The 17,535-nt window shown below is 44.4% G+C and overlaps 1 pseudogene; it reads left to right on the top strand.

Moving 5' to 3' along the window:
- Positions 1-17,535, top strand: part of LOC104376386 (uncharacterized) — a 54,131-nt pseudogene that overhangs the window by 16,100 nt on the left and 20,496 nt on the right.

The raw sequence follows: 17,535 nt of genomic DNA, 5'->3' as shown, positions 1-17,535 counted from the left end.
AGACCCGTATCAGTGTTGGTACTGGAAGGACATGGTAAACTTCTCAGAGTTTCATCACCTGAATATTTGACGTAAGAGTTGTAGAATTTGTCATTGGTCTCGTGTATTCATATGGGTGGACCTTTGTATATTCATCTTGTGGGCAAGGTTGGGCAGTCCTGCCATCTAAGGTGGCCTCTGTGGGAAACAAAGCTACAAGCTCTTGGCTGAAGACCTCACCATGGCTTTTAATACAACAGGGAATAGCCTGTCTGACTGGTGGAGGCTCCCTGGAGAATTCAGAAATCTATTAACCCTGTTGCAAAACTTATAAACCAGTTTGGTTCTTTTTTTGTTTTGCTGACTTTGGTGTACTGGGACAGAGCAGAATTTAACCCTCAAATTATTGTATCCATGCTATTCTTTTTCAAAACCTGCTATTCTTCGTACTGATGTAGGACTCACAACAGCAGTTTTTCAAAATATTTATTTTCTAATCTCAAAGTAGCCAGTATCTCTCTTCTTCTACTCTAGTGGTGGTAGAGGCAGCTGGTTAATAGAGTCTGATTTGAAGCCAGAAGTTATCCGACAAGGAAGTGGGCCAGACGATTTTCTCTCTGTAGGTCTGGATTTTAGCGGAGGCACAAGTTGAGGCTGCAGCTATGAGCAGGTAGAGGAGCACTAAGCATAAAAGTAGAAATAACAAACACAGGAGCCGAGGTGTGGTGGGTGATGGTTTACATTAGCGTCAGCAGTTCTTGCATGTGGCCTTTCGGAAGGCTGTGTTAACTGAAGAAGCAAATAGTTACACGCTGCTGTGGTTTGAAACAATGGACTGAGTACAGCTAATTAACACAAGGCTACACCATCACCCGCCCAGCACATTACGCTGGCCAAACTGGTGTTAGAATGGGCCAGCGGTAGTAACCCAGACTGTGCGGAGGGGTCTCTTATCTTGGCTTTTGAACATCTTGTGGTTGGCTGCAGCAAGTGCAGCCTTGCTTTTTTTGGAATGTTAGCACAGGCATTTTATACTGTTCTGTGACCAATTGGCGTTTTTTAAAATGCATTGCTCAAAAAATGGCAAAGCTGCAGTTCTGCAGGGCTTCCTTTTCAAAATGTGAGCACGGAGAGCACTTAGACTTATATTCTAGCTGGCTAAAAGAGCTTCACACTTCAGCATGCAAAAGCATGACCCTTGTGAGCTGAATGTCACACGGATGAGTCAGCTTGAAGGGATTTGTAAGATTCTTGTTTCAGGAAACGCATTAGATGGGCAGGAGCTCAGGCAATTACTTTTTATTTAGCCTTCCTCCTAAAACTGCTGGCACATGCCTGTTTTGGGTGGCTTCTAAGTTATATCCTGCCAAAATAGAAACAGAGACAATAAACGGAAAATCTTTGAAGTTTCAGATTCCGGGGTGTTTATTTTTAACTCGCTCCCGTATGCTGCTTTGAACACATCTTTTCCACCCTGAAGTGAACTCTCACAAGAGTGTGTGACCTGCCGTCTTCAGATGGAGTATCTCCGTGTGGAAAACTACCACGTTGTTCTTTTCTCCAGTCTTCTGGGTGGCTGGCTTTCTTCCGTCCTCCACAAATCCTAAGAAATTGTTTCAGTCATTTTTAAATTCTTATGTTTTGGAATTCAAAACGTCTGTGACTCTTATTTTAAAATACTCTGTTTCAGTCCAGGTTTTTGGTACCTGTTTCTCACTAGTCCTATATGCTGAAAAGTAACACCGTCAGTAAATAATCTGTAAACTTTCCATGTGAAATAAAAATGCTGAAGGACTAGAATAGTTAGCAAGCCTCAGGCTTTGCTCCGGTGTCTGCAGGAGATGTAACCGTGCCTTTCTCCTGGTGCACACACAGAGGTGAACGCCCGGGGAAGCCGTAGCTGGACAACTCTACCCCAGAGAGGCATTTTCCAGCAGGTTTAGGAAGAAGCAGATACAGTGATTTAAAAGGTACACACCCAGAATTAGTTCAGGGGAATAAGCATTCCTCGTGGATGAACTTGGCCGCTCTCCCACCTGGAGTGCTGTGATCCTGCGGGACGCACAGAGCCCCTGCGGAATGACGAGCTGAAGCTGCCACACATCCTGTGGGACCATCCGTTCGGTGCCGAGCTTCCCGCTGACTCTCCGGATATCTCCAATGGAGACTGGGAGCCGGTTGTCCAACTGGAACTGAAGATCTGGCTGTGTTTTCATGCTGCAGCAGTAGTACAGCTTACTTTTTTAATGTTACAATAATTAGTTGGATCGTACTTAAAATATCGCAGGCCCTGCTTTTTATTCTGTATATGGAACAAGGAGGTGAAAAGTGATTGGGGGTGGAGGGAGAAGGGATGGACAGTTCCCAGGAGGATCATATAGATCGTTATTCCTGCTTCAGTTTTTCCTGAAAGCTTAGCTATCCAGGGAGGGGGGGGGAAGCTGGCTGCTGTTAGCAGCCCTTTAGCGGTGATGGATTTCTCATGTGTTTGTTTACACTGTAAAGTTCAAATCATGATTTGCTCTGCCTCTGACACTCTGCCTTTTTTTTTTTTTTCCTAAAAGGAATGTGGAAATTATTTCCACGCTCCTAATTATCTTTCAATACCTCTTCGGGACAGATTAAATTGCAGGATTCTTTAAGTGAACTCGAGTCCTCCGGTAGGCTGTGTCCAAATGTGTAAACTCAAAATGGACACACTGATCCTGTGTGTCAGGGGAAACAGAAGAGGAACGTTTGAGAAGCAGCTCTACGTGTGCCATGGTTGCACAGCTGTGCATTTGTCCCCTTCAGTGCCTTCTAAATTCGTTCTCAGGTTTCAGGCTCGTGTTCTCCTGGGAATGCAATCACTCAGGCGCTGAGTTACGTCAGCATGGATAGCAACCGCATGTGACCTCTGGGTTTTCATAGGCTTCAGCACTTGGTGGTTTTCCCTCACAAGTGTGACTGGGTTGGAAAGGCTTCCTGTCCTTTCAACTACTGGAAAGTGAAGGAAAAAGAAAAGGAAATCTTAAATTAGCTATGATTTTCTGTTGTTGGATCATCATTTCTTGTTGTTGATCAGTAGGCTTAACGTCTTTGGGCGTCTCTACTCCTCACTCCTCCGCCCTCCCTTCAGATAGTAAACTCCAGAGAGCTTTTGTCTTAGTTGCCACTGGTTTTATCTTCTGTCGGCTTGCCTTTGCTGTGGATGGCAAAACAGATTAATGGAAGTTGGGACTTCAAGTGTTAATGGCGGGTAGATTGGGTACGGCTCTTAATCTGAAAGTGTTTATGGGACATGCACCGTAAATCATTGATTTCTTAAAGTCCTTAATAGCTTCACACCCTAAACACAAACCAGGGAGTGCTGCCCTAATAAACACCTTAGTAACTGGGCAGTGCTCTTAAAAGTGCTCCAGGATAATTCGAATTTGCCACAATATATTCTCAAGGTGGAAGAGGTTAACTACAGGTATTAAAAATTAATTGGTAAATTTGCAATGTGTTTCCAAACAAGCAATTTCTCAGTAATTATTTATGCAAAACAAACATTTTAGACATATAAAGATTTAACTCACTGTTATTTGATGTTGTAACTGGAAGGATGGCATTCATATGGTCAGTGTTTTAAGGCCTCGAACTTGCAAATCCTTAATTGTGTGTTAAGTTAACTTAGAGAAGTTAACTTCTAAGACAAGGGAAAAGTTCCCTTTGATAACTCTTGAGTGCAGAGGAACACTTGCATATTTCAAGTTACATATGCATCTAGGTCTTTGCATGACTGCATTTTCTTTTTTTTAACATATCAATTACTTGCAGCAGTTATTCCTAGCAAAATGACTCTTTCTGCCCTAAGCTCTACACGAACTGTGAGGAACTCTGATGTTCTTTCATACTGTCATTTGCATGTTTTGTTTTAAATATTACCCTACTGTATGAATTTTTCCCTTAATAATATCAAGCTAGTTTAGATTACAAACAAAAGAGACCAAGGAACCACATAAGAGAACACATTTTATTTTCCTGTATTTAAAAAACCCGACTTTTAGGGTCATAGCTTTATGTTGATCGTATTGAATGAGTTGTCTGAAAATACACGTTCCCTGCAGGTAATTATTGATTGCTAACACATTTTCATGTAGATTGGGTTTTACTCAAGGGAGTTAACTTCAGCATGTGGTGTCATTTCCCTGTAGTGTTATTCCCTTTAAAAAGAGTGGATGATAATGGGACTAGGTGTGACCTTAAGAGGTCATCTAGTCCATCCTTCTGCCCTAAAGCAGGATCAATTGTGCTTAAGACATTCCCAACAGCTGTTTGTCTAACCCCAGCAGTGTCTTGCAGACAGAAAAGCAAGATTACAAAAAAAATGAAAAGGAAGATGTAGGATATGTTCCCTATATAGTTTTCCTTGTTACCTACATCAGAATGAGAAACAAATGGAGATATCCAAACAAGTCAGTCTGGATGTTTCTTGTGGTTGGAAACTCGAACCTTGCAATTCTCTGTTATATCCTGAATAAAACATTGAAGCAAGCTGAAGTAGCACAGATGATGAATGTGTACTATTTCATTCTAAAAGTGATAGTTTAAATTGCTGTCACAGCGTGTGCCAGCACTGACATTTTAATTCTGTTCAGCTTACATTAATTACAAAGTTGTCTCATTCCTTCTTCTACTGAGTAAAATGAACAACTTTTTGGCATTATTGAACACCAGAAAAGTTGTTTTAGTTGATTTATAATGCTGAATAGCTTAGTTCATAGGATTGTCATCTGCCTTTGAACCTGTTAAGTCACAGGTTTACTACTCTGACTCTTTACAAAGTTGCTACCAGCATGGCAGTAGATAGTTCATGGATTTAGCAGCTGTATTCAAGAAAACTTAACCACTTCAGACATGTTTGGAACTGTTTCATATTTAAAAGCTGAAACAGAAGTCTAATGTAACAAAGAAATCGTATCTGTAAAGATCTTAGAGAAATTTCAGTCGGCCTAAATCTGTAAAATACAGCATTAAATGATGGATGGTCTGTATGATGAACATCACCAATGTTTGAATCCCAGATTTATTACCATGCTTTTCCTAACTCGGTTGACAAATGAAATTAACAATGAGTAAAGAATCAGAAGTTAAAGATAAGTGATAAGGAGAAACTGTAATTGTAGGTGGTGTTTTCTACTTTTTCCAACACTCAGTTTTACCGAGGATAGAGGGTTTCACACCCCCTCCCAACCTGCACCTACGTTTGTTCTTCCCCTGAACACCATACCTCTGACAGGAGCATGCTTCCAGGCTGAAGAACCTTGGACACACAACTGCTGATGAGCAATTTAACCAGTAGGAAGATAAACCTGCAACAGGAAGAAAAAAATGGAAAGGCAATTGGCTCCCACTTTTCCATCCGCTCCCCAATTCAATGTTGTGGTTTCTGTCCCTCCTCTTCTAATTAAGAGTCCTGAATACAAAATTAGTGTCAAATGATAAAGTCTATTCCTTCCTTAGGGGAAAGCCCTCCTGGCACGTCCTTGCTTTTTGTTCATGTCTCATCATGCCCCATGTTGTCCGTGATCCAACAAATACCAGATACCTCATTGCCACCTGCATTGTTCCCAGTGGCACTAAGTCCTATATGGATAGATGTTTTCAGTGTGCTGGGAAAAGAAAAACTTTCAGGCAAAAAAGTTTTCAAAAGTTTAAATAAAATCTATTAGTGTTATAAATTAAATGTACAAACTGATACCGAGCATTGCTGAAACTTGGTTGAAATATAAATTAATTTATGGTATAGATATTTTATCTTAGATTTGAGGCTACCCTGAATATAGGCAAATTTCAGTAGCTCTTGAAAGACTAGTTCATCGTAATGACTCTGAAGAAGGTTTTTAGGGTCTAAGACAGACTCATGTTCAGCTTTATGTGCAGCCTGCTCATAAAGAAATTGTTGCTTTGGGTGGTCTTCAGTATAAGGAGGGGTTCTAACCCCACCTGGAAGTGCATTTTGTGTACTGTAGCACAGCGCAAGAGCGTGGGGCTTCGATGCTGCCTCCACAGTTACCGAAGGGGCTGTGATTGCATAAACACGGCAGGGACCTGCGAGACAATGTGTTGGCTGTGTATCTTGCTTTGGGTGGAAGGGGAGGGGTGGGGAGATTTATTATTTCACGTCACGTAAATGATGCCCCTTGCTCCTAGGTACAATTCCGTATTCAGTTTCAAATTGATCTTTCACTCCATGTTCTCTAAGACAATGAAAATCTGCCCAGGCTTCCCAGGGAAGGTGAGGGAGAGAACAAGGTTAACCTGTTCCATCACCTACAAACATAGATATGGAAACTGAGGTCCACGCTATGCACGTGAAAAATGTTAAAATAACTTCTCCTTCCCTGCAGTTAGTGCACCCACATCATCTCTGCTTCCATTTATTCTATCTTGTCTTTAATGGGTGGGGAGAGAGATCATACCAACGGTTATAGCTTAGATGCACTGAAATCAGACACTGCAATAAAATGACCTCATAGGGCGTGTATCATTGTATTGCAACGTTGCTGAGCAGGGTGAGACCTTTGGCCTTTTGGCGAGAATCAACTGGATTGAGTAGATGGAGAAAACGTTCAGCAGATGGGCCCTTCTTAATCTTCTGCTGCACGATAAAAGTTTAGCCAGAAAACAGCAGTTACTGTGGATTGCACAGCCATTAGCTTTGTGCAGTCTCATAGAAGCAGAAATAAAAACCCTTTCTTTGAGGTACTGGTGGTTTTTCCAGTATTTTGGCACTTTTTCCAATGTTGCTCCCTTAGTCTGTTAGATGTGCATCCCCTCTCCCTACACTTAACTAAGATTTTGGGATGGTTAAGATGCATGCCATGAGCACGGTTGCTGTCAGGTAAGACTGGGGACGTGTTTTCCAGAGTATGAGCGTTTTAATCACTGTAATGTGGTCTGATGGTTTAGCTCCTTAAAACAGATTATCAGCTTCTCGGTGCATGTACTGCATGGCTTTGAAACATCAGTGGCATGCATTGTTTTATTCTTTGCTTCGTTTTCTTTATTGACGTGAAACGAATAAACATTTCCATTGTTGGCAGCATCAGTAATGAAGGCATCAGTAGCTACAGTGCTGAAGATTTATCCAATCCAAATTCAAGCATGGTGTCTTCAGAGGTGGACAGGACAGAACAGTGTCTTGCAAGAACATGGAGGACAAACAGGCTCTGATTTCTTAAAGCAGGCTGCAGAAGCAAGAGAGAGAAGCCTGCCTACCTCAACGCCTTTGGCAGACTGTGCCAAGGAACATGTCACAGCAGATCTCACAAGCAGCGGTGACAAGTTACCGACCTCAGGCTGCAATGAAGCAGTGCCATCGCCAGGTCCAGCAAATGGCAAAGAAGAGGGAATAGCACATGCCGTGTCTGCGGACAGAGGCCCAAAACGTGACAATACTGCTGCCACTTCTGTGAAAAACAGTGAGAACGATCCCAGAAAGCCAAGCCTGGAGCCCAGCCCTCCTGCAGCAATTGCAGAAATGCAAGGAGTCGCACAAATGAGTTCCAGTGAATTAGGATGGCTCTGGCAGAGTGAACAGCTGGGTGGCATGAGGGAGCCACATGTCAGCACATTTCCCCAGGATAAAGAAGCAGGAGGTTATTTTACTGCTCAGGAGGCCAAGCAGGAGCGAGGAGTTTTGGAAGTAGGTCAGCTGCAGACTATAATGCAGCAAGGTAGACAGAACACAGATGGTGGAGAGGGTCTGCTAATGAAAAAGGAAACCTTAATCCTAAATTATCCAGCAACAGGAGGCTCAGACAGTGAAAAATTTGGAGCAATTGTGAATGCTCGGGGCTTCACTGAGATCAGCGAAGTCTGTAATCTACAGATGGGGGCTGTAACAACAGCTAAAGGGAATGAGGCAAATCCAGCTCTATCTGGAAGCAAAGGGGAGCAATCAGAAGCCCGTACTTTAATGTCAGAGTTGCCTTCCAGCCCTCCACATCTCTTCCTGGTCCCAAAGCCTGAAGAGCCTTCGAGGGAATACATGCCTGAAAATGACTCTCAAGATGCGATGAGGAGTGAAGCAGTAAAAACAGCCTCTGAAAAAAATGAACTTGTTTTTCAAAGAGAGCTTCAAAAGGAGGATGAGCTCGTTAGTGCCGAGCATTTCAGTGTGCCTTTATCATTTAAGCGAGAGGAAGAACAAAAATCAGCTGTCACAACTGAGAGCCCGAAAGATGAAGCCAGTAGCAGTGAAATTATAAAAGCTGATGATGTGTCTGGAGAAAGCACCACACTTTCTGAAACAGAAAGTATTATCAATCCTACCAAGGAAAGTTCCCTGGTAGATAAAAGATTATTGCTGGAAGAATATGCATTAAGTACTTCTCTGAGCAGATGCACAGAGCTGAATCAAAAAGAAACTGAGGTGGGTGTAACAGGAGAAAAAAAGGAAATCAGAACAGAGGAGGCACAAGAGAAATTACCTGAATTAAAAGAAAAAACAGAAACCAGTGAATTACCTGAGAGGTCCAGTGGGGCAGAAAGGCAATCATTGAACTCTGTTAGTAGCCACCACCAGGACGTGGGAAATACCAATTTGGGACACAATCCTGAAGAATTCAGTCTTTGTGAAAAGACTTCAGCAGGTGACTTAAGGGAGGAAGAGAGGGAAAAAACCCCTGAATTTAGACAGCAACTTTAAATCGCCTGAAGACAATTCACACTTTCTTGGTTGTAAACCTGAACAACAAATGAGTAAAGAGAAAACAGCTGCCACAGATGATCTGGAGAATAAGCTCGTGGCTTCACTGCCGTTTCCAAGGGAAGAATGCCCAGCGAGTTTTCACTGCTGTACCACTGAAGCAGAAGACAAAGCTTTGGGCCAGCCAGGCTGTAACGGGACTGAAAAGGTTTGTTTAGCCAGTGCACACAGTCCACTGCTCCTCCACTCTGAGAACAACACTGTTCAGCAGAGTAAGCAGGATGAGTCCTGGGAAAAGGCTTTTGCTGGAGAAACTGTGTTAGAATCTGACTGCCAAACTGAGAGTCAAGAAAAGCCTGAGAGCTGTAGCGAGTCAGAAGAAAGTGCAAAGATGCACAAATCAAAACTCGAGCTCCAGGGCTTAAATGAGTTGGCAGGGACTACGGATCGCATGGCTGTACAAACCGAGGAGGCCTCACGGGATTCGGAAACCAAAGAATGGATCGGTCACATCACCGAAGTGCCTCGCAGCGATCCGGAGCAAGGAAGTGCAGCTGCAGCTGCGCAAAGCAGTGCTGTGGGTGGTAAAGAAAATAGGGATATTCAACAGGGGAAGCACCAAAGCGTGGTGAAAAGTTTCACGGAGGCCAAAGATTTGGCACCGAAAAGTGAACGTGAATCAGATGTGCTGATAGAAGCTCAGCAGGAGCAAGTGGCTGCAGAAAGTCACAGAAACATGCAGAGGGATTGTGCAGAAAACCTCCCAAGCCAGAGCTGGTACTTCAGGAGTCAGTCTTCATCCAGTTCACATTGAGGAAGGGGTGATGGCCACGTCAGTGAAAACAACTGCCCCTCTGGGAGTGCCACGTGCAGCTCTTCGGAGAGCCTGGGGAGCGGTATTGGAGAATTGCAGGAAAATGCAGATGTTCCGACTGCTCTTCCCCAAGCAGAGCGAATGGGGAAGTCAACGTCTGGTGACAGTGGCTGGATGTCAAATACGGGACTCGAACAACAGAAGCACCAGAGCAGTCTGACAGCTGTCACAAGAGCAGATGACCAGGAACACAAAGAAAGGGCACTAAAACCCAGACGGCCCTTGGACCTAAATAATCACAGCAACATACCAGCAATACCTCTAAACATTTCAAACAACCTTAATAAAGAATCTCCTGTGCTAGCTCCAGCACCGATCCAATGCGGCTCTGAGCCAGCAAAAGAAAAGGACAAGGATAAAAGCAGTGCCGTGGTGTCAGAGATGTGCAGCAGCAAACACGGGCAGAATATTTCGGTGTGCCCATGCTTAATTCGCAAGATTGCAACCAGCAAAACAAAACTGATCTCAAGGCAGAAGAAAACTGCCACAGTAAGCAAAACTCAGACAAGCCCGAGCGGGATAATAATTCTTTGATCTCAGCGAGTCAGCATGAAGCAGCATGTCATAGCGATATGTTTTCTAAAGAATCCGACAAGAATGAACAGCCAGGCAGCGTATGCAGGGTAGAGGATAATACTGGTGGAAGCTGTGCTGCTGCTATAAGCGCTCTTCCAGGGACACAGAATTCAGCAAGTGCCACTAACATATCACAGGCTTTGCCAAGCGATACGGAAATAGCACATACTTCTGATAATTCTGAGAAAAATGATCCGCAAATCTCTCGTCCAGAACTCAAGGGAAAATGCCATTATGGCAAAAAACTTGGAAAAGATTGAAAGTCTGACTGCTGATGGGGGAATCATCCGGAAAGATGGAAACACGGAGATAAGTTGTGAGGACAGTGCTTCTGTCACAGACACCAGCAATGTGAAAAGTGATACAAGTCCAGGGGCACAAGGATCTCCTTCACCATCACAGGCACATGGGGAAGTGATTCCTGCTGATAAGTCGTACAAATCCAGCTGCGTTCAAAAGATATCAAAGGAGCCTGATTATTGTCAAGCAAATTTACAGCCCTCTCTACACGGACCTCTGCACTCAGCCATCCTAGCCAGCAACCTGGAAACAATGGTGCTGGGGGGGATTTACTAAATAATGAGCTGGAAGTTGTAGCATGCCAAAACGCCCTAGAAAATAACTTTAATTTGCAGATTGCTGCAGGTTCGCAGGTGTCTGAGCACTTAGGTCTTTCACCCGGGGTAAGCACAGGTAAAACAGCAAGTTCAGAACACAGCTTTGCGAGGAATATGTGCGTGGAAGAAAAAGATGTTCCAGGCCAAAGTTTTCAGGGTGATGGAGACAGAAGTTAGCTCTGCCAGAGACTTTAAATGTGGGGCAAAGTACTGGAAACTTATCGCAGTTCAATTCCAAGAAGCGGAAGCAAGAGATACCTGCAATTAAATCCAAGGAAATAAAAAGCGAGGTAAACTTCAAAGAAGATCAAAGTGACAGTTCAGCAGAGTCTCTGTTCGCTCTCCCTGCTCTAGAAGGGAAGCTGCTGAGCCTTTCATCTGTGGTAAACAAGAAGGCTGTAATGAGGGAAACTGCACCAATATCTGCGTAGATGACAAGTGCGGTAAGATCTTAGGGAAACCTGGGAATTCAGAAAAAATGGAAGAGCCTTCAAAAGAGAATATAACATAACCAGGGCAGAGATCAGTATTTCCAAGCAGTCTGTGGAGAGCTCTGGAAGGGAGCATGAGGCTCTGACTTGCAGCTCTCTGGACATTGGCTCCAGCCTCCCAGACTTTAGGGAGCATATCAGCCAGATATTTAAAAAAACGGTCCACAGCACGCTGAGTGCTGAATTACCCCAACTTTTGTCTGAAAACCATGCAGGCTTCAAGCAGAGTCCAGTGGCCAAGGATACGGCAGAACTGTGCGGCGCTGAGAAGTTCTCAGAATCAAACAAAGTGGGCAAAGGAGAAGCAGAGGGGCAAGATTTGTCTTTAGCTACTGAGGCTTCCTGCAAAGCTGCCGAAGGCAAATCTCTGCAACGAGAAGACGCAAGTGGCAGAGCTGCCACCAGCAAGTCTCCAGGACACTGAGAAAAAGAGGCAGCCCGGTAGCTGTTTAGAAGTGGTGCTGAGACTGGATGGCGTTACACTGCTGAACGTGCTCCAGAAAATCTGCAAAAGCCAGGCAAAACCACCAGCATCCAGAGAGCAGTGGGATGGAAAGAAAGGAAGGCGTGTGTGCTGGTGGCGTTGATCCTGATCGCTAATAAGCTTAGAGATAAAGAAGCAAGGACCGGCTTCATGTGATGGGGCAGCAGCTGAGAACTGCCCTGCACATTCTGACAGTCAGCAGCAACCCACTGTGGCTGTTATCTCCACAGGCGATGTGCAGAAGAGTGACTTAGAAGATGCTGCTCCCGCAGAGAAAAATAACTTAATTACAGAGCGTAGTGCAGAACCAGTTTCATCTGAAGAGGATGTAAGTCTTCCCGCTGAACAGCGCCAGGATCCTCAGCCAAATGAACAGGGGAAAAGTGAGTACGGTGATCCAGACACCGCCGAGAGCACCTCGACATGGCAGCTTCAACGCTTGTCCCGGGAGGATCTTACAATCATGAAAAACTGCCGGACAGTTTTAATGTGGCACCTGGGGAAAATCAGGAGGCACACGTCCACAGAAATTTTATGGCATGACATTAAGTCTCAGAATGACGCGCAGATGATACGAGATGATCCAGTAAATAGGAAATGCTTGGAAACATGGAAAACTCACAAGATGCACAACAGGAAACTAAAATGACCGTGCATGGGTTATAGATTACTTAAAAAATGTAAGTAAGCCAGGATGATTGCTTGGAAACTGACTCCAAACTAGAATCTAGCAGTATGACTGAGGGAGACGTAAAAGAAAACTGTGACGTGGTGTAGGCACAGCAAAAAACAGGTAGCGAGGAAACTGGAGACATGCCTGAAAACAGGTACTGCGAGGATGTTAGTCACTGGCGAAGGTGAGTTAGCTTTAAACACGAGCACTGAAGAGCAGGAGACAGACCTGTACAAAAAACCACTCTCCAGCCGTTTCTGTGGTGGAGCAGGGCGAGCGTCCTGCTTGCACAGATACCACCGTTACTGAAAATCAGCCGAGCAAGATGAATTCAGAACACGAAAGCTCCCCTCAGGATGCCGAAAGAAAACTATCACCACTTGCATTAACTGAGCCTAAGAACCTCGACCATCACTGAATTTAAAGACACGGCTGCAGCAGGATTAGCTCCTGAAGGTATTCACTTTAAATTACTGGGTGGGAACGGTTGTCAGGACCCTGGGGCTTGATAGGGATACAATTTTCAAGGCGGATACCCATTGTCTGGGCGGTTTGGGAGGGCACGGCAGTTACTCTGTTCTTAAACTTCTATTAAATTTCTGTCGCTCCTAAGTGTGGACTATGTGGAAGAAATTTGAAATCATTTATAAGGGCAGACGAGCCCTAAAACCTGAGGAGCACAATTCTTACCTGTTCCATCTGCTGGTCCAGATTCCTGCCCTTACCCGTGTGGATTTGCTTACGCTCTCATGTTCACATCTCGTAGCCTAAAGTTAGGCAAACAAATAGCACTTCCTGGCCTTAAGTTTAGGAGGCTTTTGCCTAAGTTTTGGTGACCCAGTTAAATGAGGACATGCAGCGTTCACTCGGTGGATTGACAGTATTTAAAAACAAGCCGTAGGGTATAACCCAATTACCTCACACTGTTAGTTGTCTGGCCCTCCCTATTATCCTCCTGCATCTATAATTGTATTGACAGTTCCTTTGATCACTGGTGTTTATTTCCAGTGGTTTCATAATGACATGGAGTTGTTTTCAGATGTGAATTCTTCTTAGCTGGGATTTGTGGAGCCTAAGAGTTGTTGTTAGTATTTTCCAAACCTAGCAGTAACCGCTTTAAGACTTTTTTTTTTGTGAGTTTCTATTTTGCTGTCTGAATTCTCAGTTTGATGTGTAGTAAATTCAGAAGAAATATGATCTTAGAATCAGTGTTTTCCCTTTATCTAGTCATGGCACTGCTTCCTCCGTAACCTCAGCAACTCTCTTGCATGCTCTCCCTCTCCTTCCTGTACCAGAGGAGGTGGCTGTAGCTGGAACTGCTAAGAGACAACAGCAGAGCAGAAGGGTACGGTGAAAAGCTGAACTAGTTCAGAATCCTGCATAGATGGAGTCTTTCTAAGCATTACCAAAAAGTTAGATTATATTAGCTGAATAAGAAGGGAAAATGTTTCAGTGCCACATTCCTTAAAAAGTGATAAAACCATGTTGTAAGTGAAAATACCAGAAGTGTTTCTGTTGTTGTGAAAACACAGGGGAGGTTCTTCCTGTTGTACATGAGTCTGGGACAGAGACTGAATATAATCTAATTTTATGAGCAAAACATACATTAGAAGAATATTAGAAGTGTTGGAAGTCTGAAAAGGTGTATGACTTTCTCTTTAAGGATCTGTCTATAAAATGACAGGGAAATTAGACCTTGGTATTTCTCTCTAGCTCCTTCCCTTTCTTTTGTTTCCTTTTGTATGATGGGAAGCTTCACAGTGGGGAAGCTTTCAAATTACCAAACAAATTGCTGGCGTGGCCTGGTTCAGAAGCCTTAAGGGGCTCTGGGCAGCACATGCATGTGTCTACACATGTGTTTTGTATCAGGGCAGGTATCCTGCTGTAAAGAAATACCTGTGGCAAGCAGGGCAGGGTTCTTGAAACAGCTGCTGGCAATTTGTGGAGTAGTTGCTTAATACTTGCATCTGCTTTAAGAATGCATTATCACCTGTTTTTCCAGCGTGAGGGTTTGTATCAAGAGGCAGCTGCTACTTTTGGGCTGCAGCCGTAAGTGGTGTCACGCTCACACCACGGGCGCGTACGCACGCGGGAGATGCTGCGTGCAGAGCCCTACGTGGTTGCTGTGTTGTAGGATTAAACACTGGGGACTCTCAGAGGTGGAGAGGAGTCTCTGCTTTTGATCAGGCTGGTTTCTTAGAGGAATATGCATTTATAATGCAAAAGAGAAGTAAGAAAGCATTAGTTGAGCCAGCTGGTCTGTCTTCAGCGGGTCCAGTCCACTTTTCCTCTGAGCTTAAAACTGGTTTTGCATCGTTAAATTTCAAGCTGTATTCCATACTCCGTGTACTCCAGCCACAACACTTGTTGCTGCAGAGTGGTTTCCAGTTGTTTATTGCCCTCTGATCCTTACAGAGGAGAAACTACTATAGCCATGCAAAAAAAAAAGTGCACATTTCTAAGAGCTGACTGTGAGAATCTGGGCCTGATGGAAAGAACACCAAGTAGAGAGAATCCTCCCTTGCTCTCAAAATAAATAAATAGTTAGAAGCAAGAAGTATATTATATTTAGGAGAAAGAAATTATGCGTTCTGAATTATTTCAACATTGTTTTCTCCCATCTCCACTGCTTCTGTATAGCTCCATCTCTTACAAGGTCTCATGTTGAAACTCCACTGAACTGTAGGTGAGGTGGCAAAGTGGCATGGTCTGACTTTTAAATCCTTGTTAGGATTTCTTCCTGCAGAGGAAATAGAGGAATTTCCTTCCTGCGAGGCTATGGCACTGGGTAGGAGGGTGGTCTTGGGATGTAGAGTAGATCCAAGGACTGTCTGCAATGATTCCTCCCCCCACCTCCTTTAGTGGTCAACAAATATAAAAGAGCTTTTGTGTTTGAAGGCAATAGCATGACATCAATAGCTTCCCTTCAAATCTTTAGTAAAAAAGGACAATTATTTTTGAAAAGGAGACTGTGGGTGAAGCATTAGAATCATAGAATGGTTTGGGTTGGAAGGGACCTCAAAGATCATCTAGTTTCAACCCTCCTGCCATGGGCAGGGACACCCTCCACTGCACCAGGTTGCCCAAAGCCTCATCCAACCTGGCCTTGAACACTTCCAGGGATGGGGCATCTGCAACTTCTCAGGCAACCTGTTCCAGTGCCTCACTACCCTCAGAGTGAAAAATTTCTTTCTTATATCCAATCTAAATCTCCCCTCTTTCAGTTTAAATCCATTGCCCCTTGTCCTATCACTACATGCCCTTGTCAAAAGTCCCTCTCCAGCTTTCTTGTAGCCCCTTTAAGTCCTGGAAGGCTGCAATAAGATCACCCCAGCGCCTTCTCTTCTCCATGCTGAACAGCCCCAACTCTCTCAGCCTGCCTCCATAGCAGAGATGCTCCAGCCCTCTGATCATCTTCGTGGCCCTCCTCTGGACTCGTTCCAGCAGCTCCATGTCCTTCTTGTGTTGGGAAGGACAGTTAGCCCCACTTTCTTGTGGAAGTTCAGCTGTGCTATTAGCAGAAGTTAGGGAAAGGTTGGATTTTGGCAAACCTGACTGCCCACACTGAAAAAGAGTCAGAAAATAACCCTTTCTTTGATGGTTTTGACATTTCTATCTCCCTGTCAAGTCTGTGGCTGAAAGCCTGCGTTCATAATGGCCACATTTGGGCATCAAAATGTGTTCCTTCCCACTTATTATTGGGCATCTGGCCACTCCATTTTCCTGTCTTGAGTTTTACTTGGAAAGGAAAAACAGGACTTTAGAGGGTTTTTTTCTCCTTTTGCAATGTTTATACTCATACTTCTTCATTCTTTTATGGAGAGAGAAAGGAGGTTCATGTATGCACAGGGCGTCCTTATACCTTATGCCACTGAAATGCTCCTGTTTGCCTCTTGGGGTATGGCAGACATTGAGCAGAGCATGGAACAAAATTGGAAACGATGGCAAAATATTAGAAATGTTTAGAGGTGGCATGGAGTTTTTTGACAGCCTCCCATAATTCTGCTGGCTGGGACGTGCAAACTGCCATTGTCTCTTGGAGAAAGTGCCAAGGGAGCTTTTTGGGGTGGAGACTATGAAGTCATTCCCAGATGTGCATCTGTAAGGTACGGAGAACAGGTTGCATCATTGGCTGATTTGTTGGTTTGGCAAAACGCTTGGCTTGTTAACAGGCCTTTGGGTGTTCCAGGGTGGTGGAGATGCTGACAGCTTCCACTTGGGGCTGAGTGTGCCAGCGAGGGAAGAGCACAAGGAGCCGTGAGCATGCTCCCAGCAATGACTCCTTTGCAGTAAGGCGAGGTTCTCCTCCGCGTCCCTCGGCAGAACCGGTTTGCTGCGCGGAGCAGAACGGGCTGTGCTCGCTGCAGTGCCGAGCAATACGCCCGGTGCCTTCAGCTGCCTCGAACGTGGGAGGGCATTGTGCAGCCTTGGCCTTCCCAGAGCTTCTGGTGCTGCTGACTTCTTCTGGAGCTTATGGTGCAGGAGCGATCCTTATTCCAGCCTGTCTGTGCAAATGAACAGACAAGATGCAGTGCTTTCATGGCTGTACTCATCCAGGGGCTCGTTCTTTCCTGGTGGAGCCTGAACCTTCCTTGCTGGCTGTACCTCAACCTGCTCCTCACTACGTGAGTGGCACATAAAGCAAGCTGTAAAGGGTGAGGAGACTGTGGCATTGCACCATGGTGCAATGGGGGACAAGTGCTTCCTGACAGTTTTGGCACCCCAAGAAACTCCGCCAGGAGGGCCCTTTCCCAGCTCTAGCACCATATTGTAGGTGCTCTCCTGTTGCTGCCATTAGTTTTTAGAGAGTGGAGAGTTCTGCTGTGTTGACTCACATCACTTGTAAATCTAAACAATATTCTTCTACGGGAAGTACATTGCAGCAGTTGACATCAGCAAAGCTACTGGAAAAACATTCTTTGTATCCCATGCATAGGTCAGACAAAATCTCTAAAGTTGGTCCAGACATACTTTTGGATTTTCTTCATGCTTTGTTCTTGCCATCAAAAATAGGCAAGTTCAATAAGTCTGAAAAGAATGTTCGCTCCTTGGTAAATACTGACTTGGTCTTTTTTGTCTGCATAACGAGTACAGTATTAAATATTTTAACAGTCTCGCTGGATGAGGTATGGCATGTAGAACTGCTTGTGTCGTTAGCATCTGA

This window comes from Tauraco erythrolophus, chromosome 9 (genome assembly GCF_009769465.1).
Source record: "Tauraco erythrolophus isolate bTauEry1 chromosome 9, bTauEry1.pri, whole genome shotgun sequence".
NCBI classification, from domain to species: domain Eukaryota; kingdom Metazoa; phylum Chordata; class Aves; order Musophagiformes; family Musophagidae; genus Tauraco; species Tauraco erythrolophus.
This window is presented reverse-complemented; position numbering and strand designations above follow the sequence as displayed.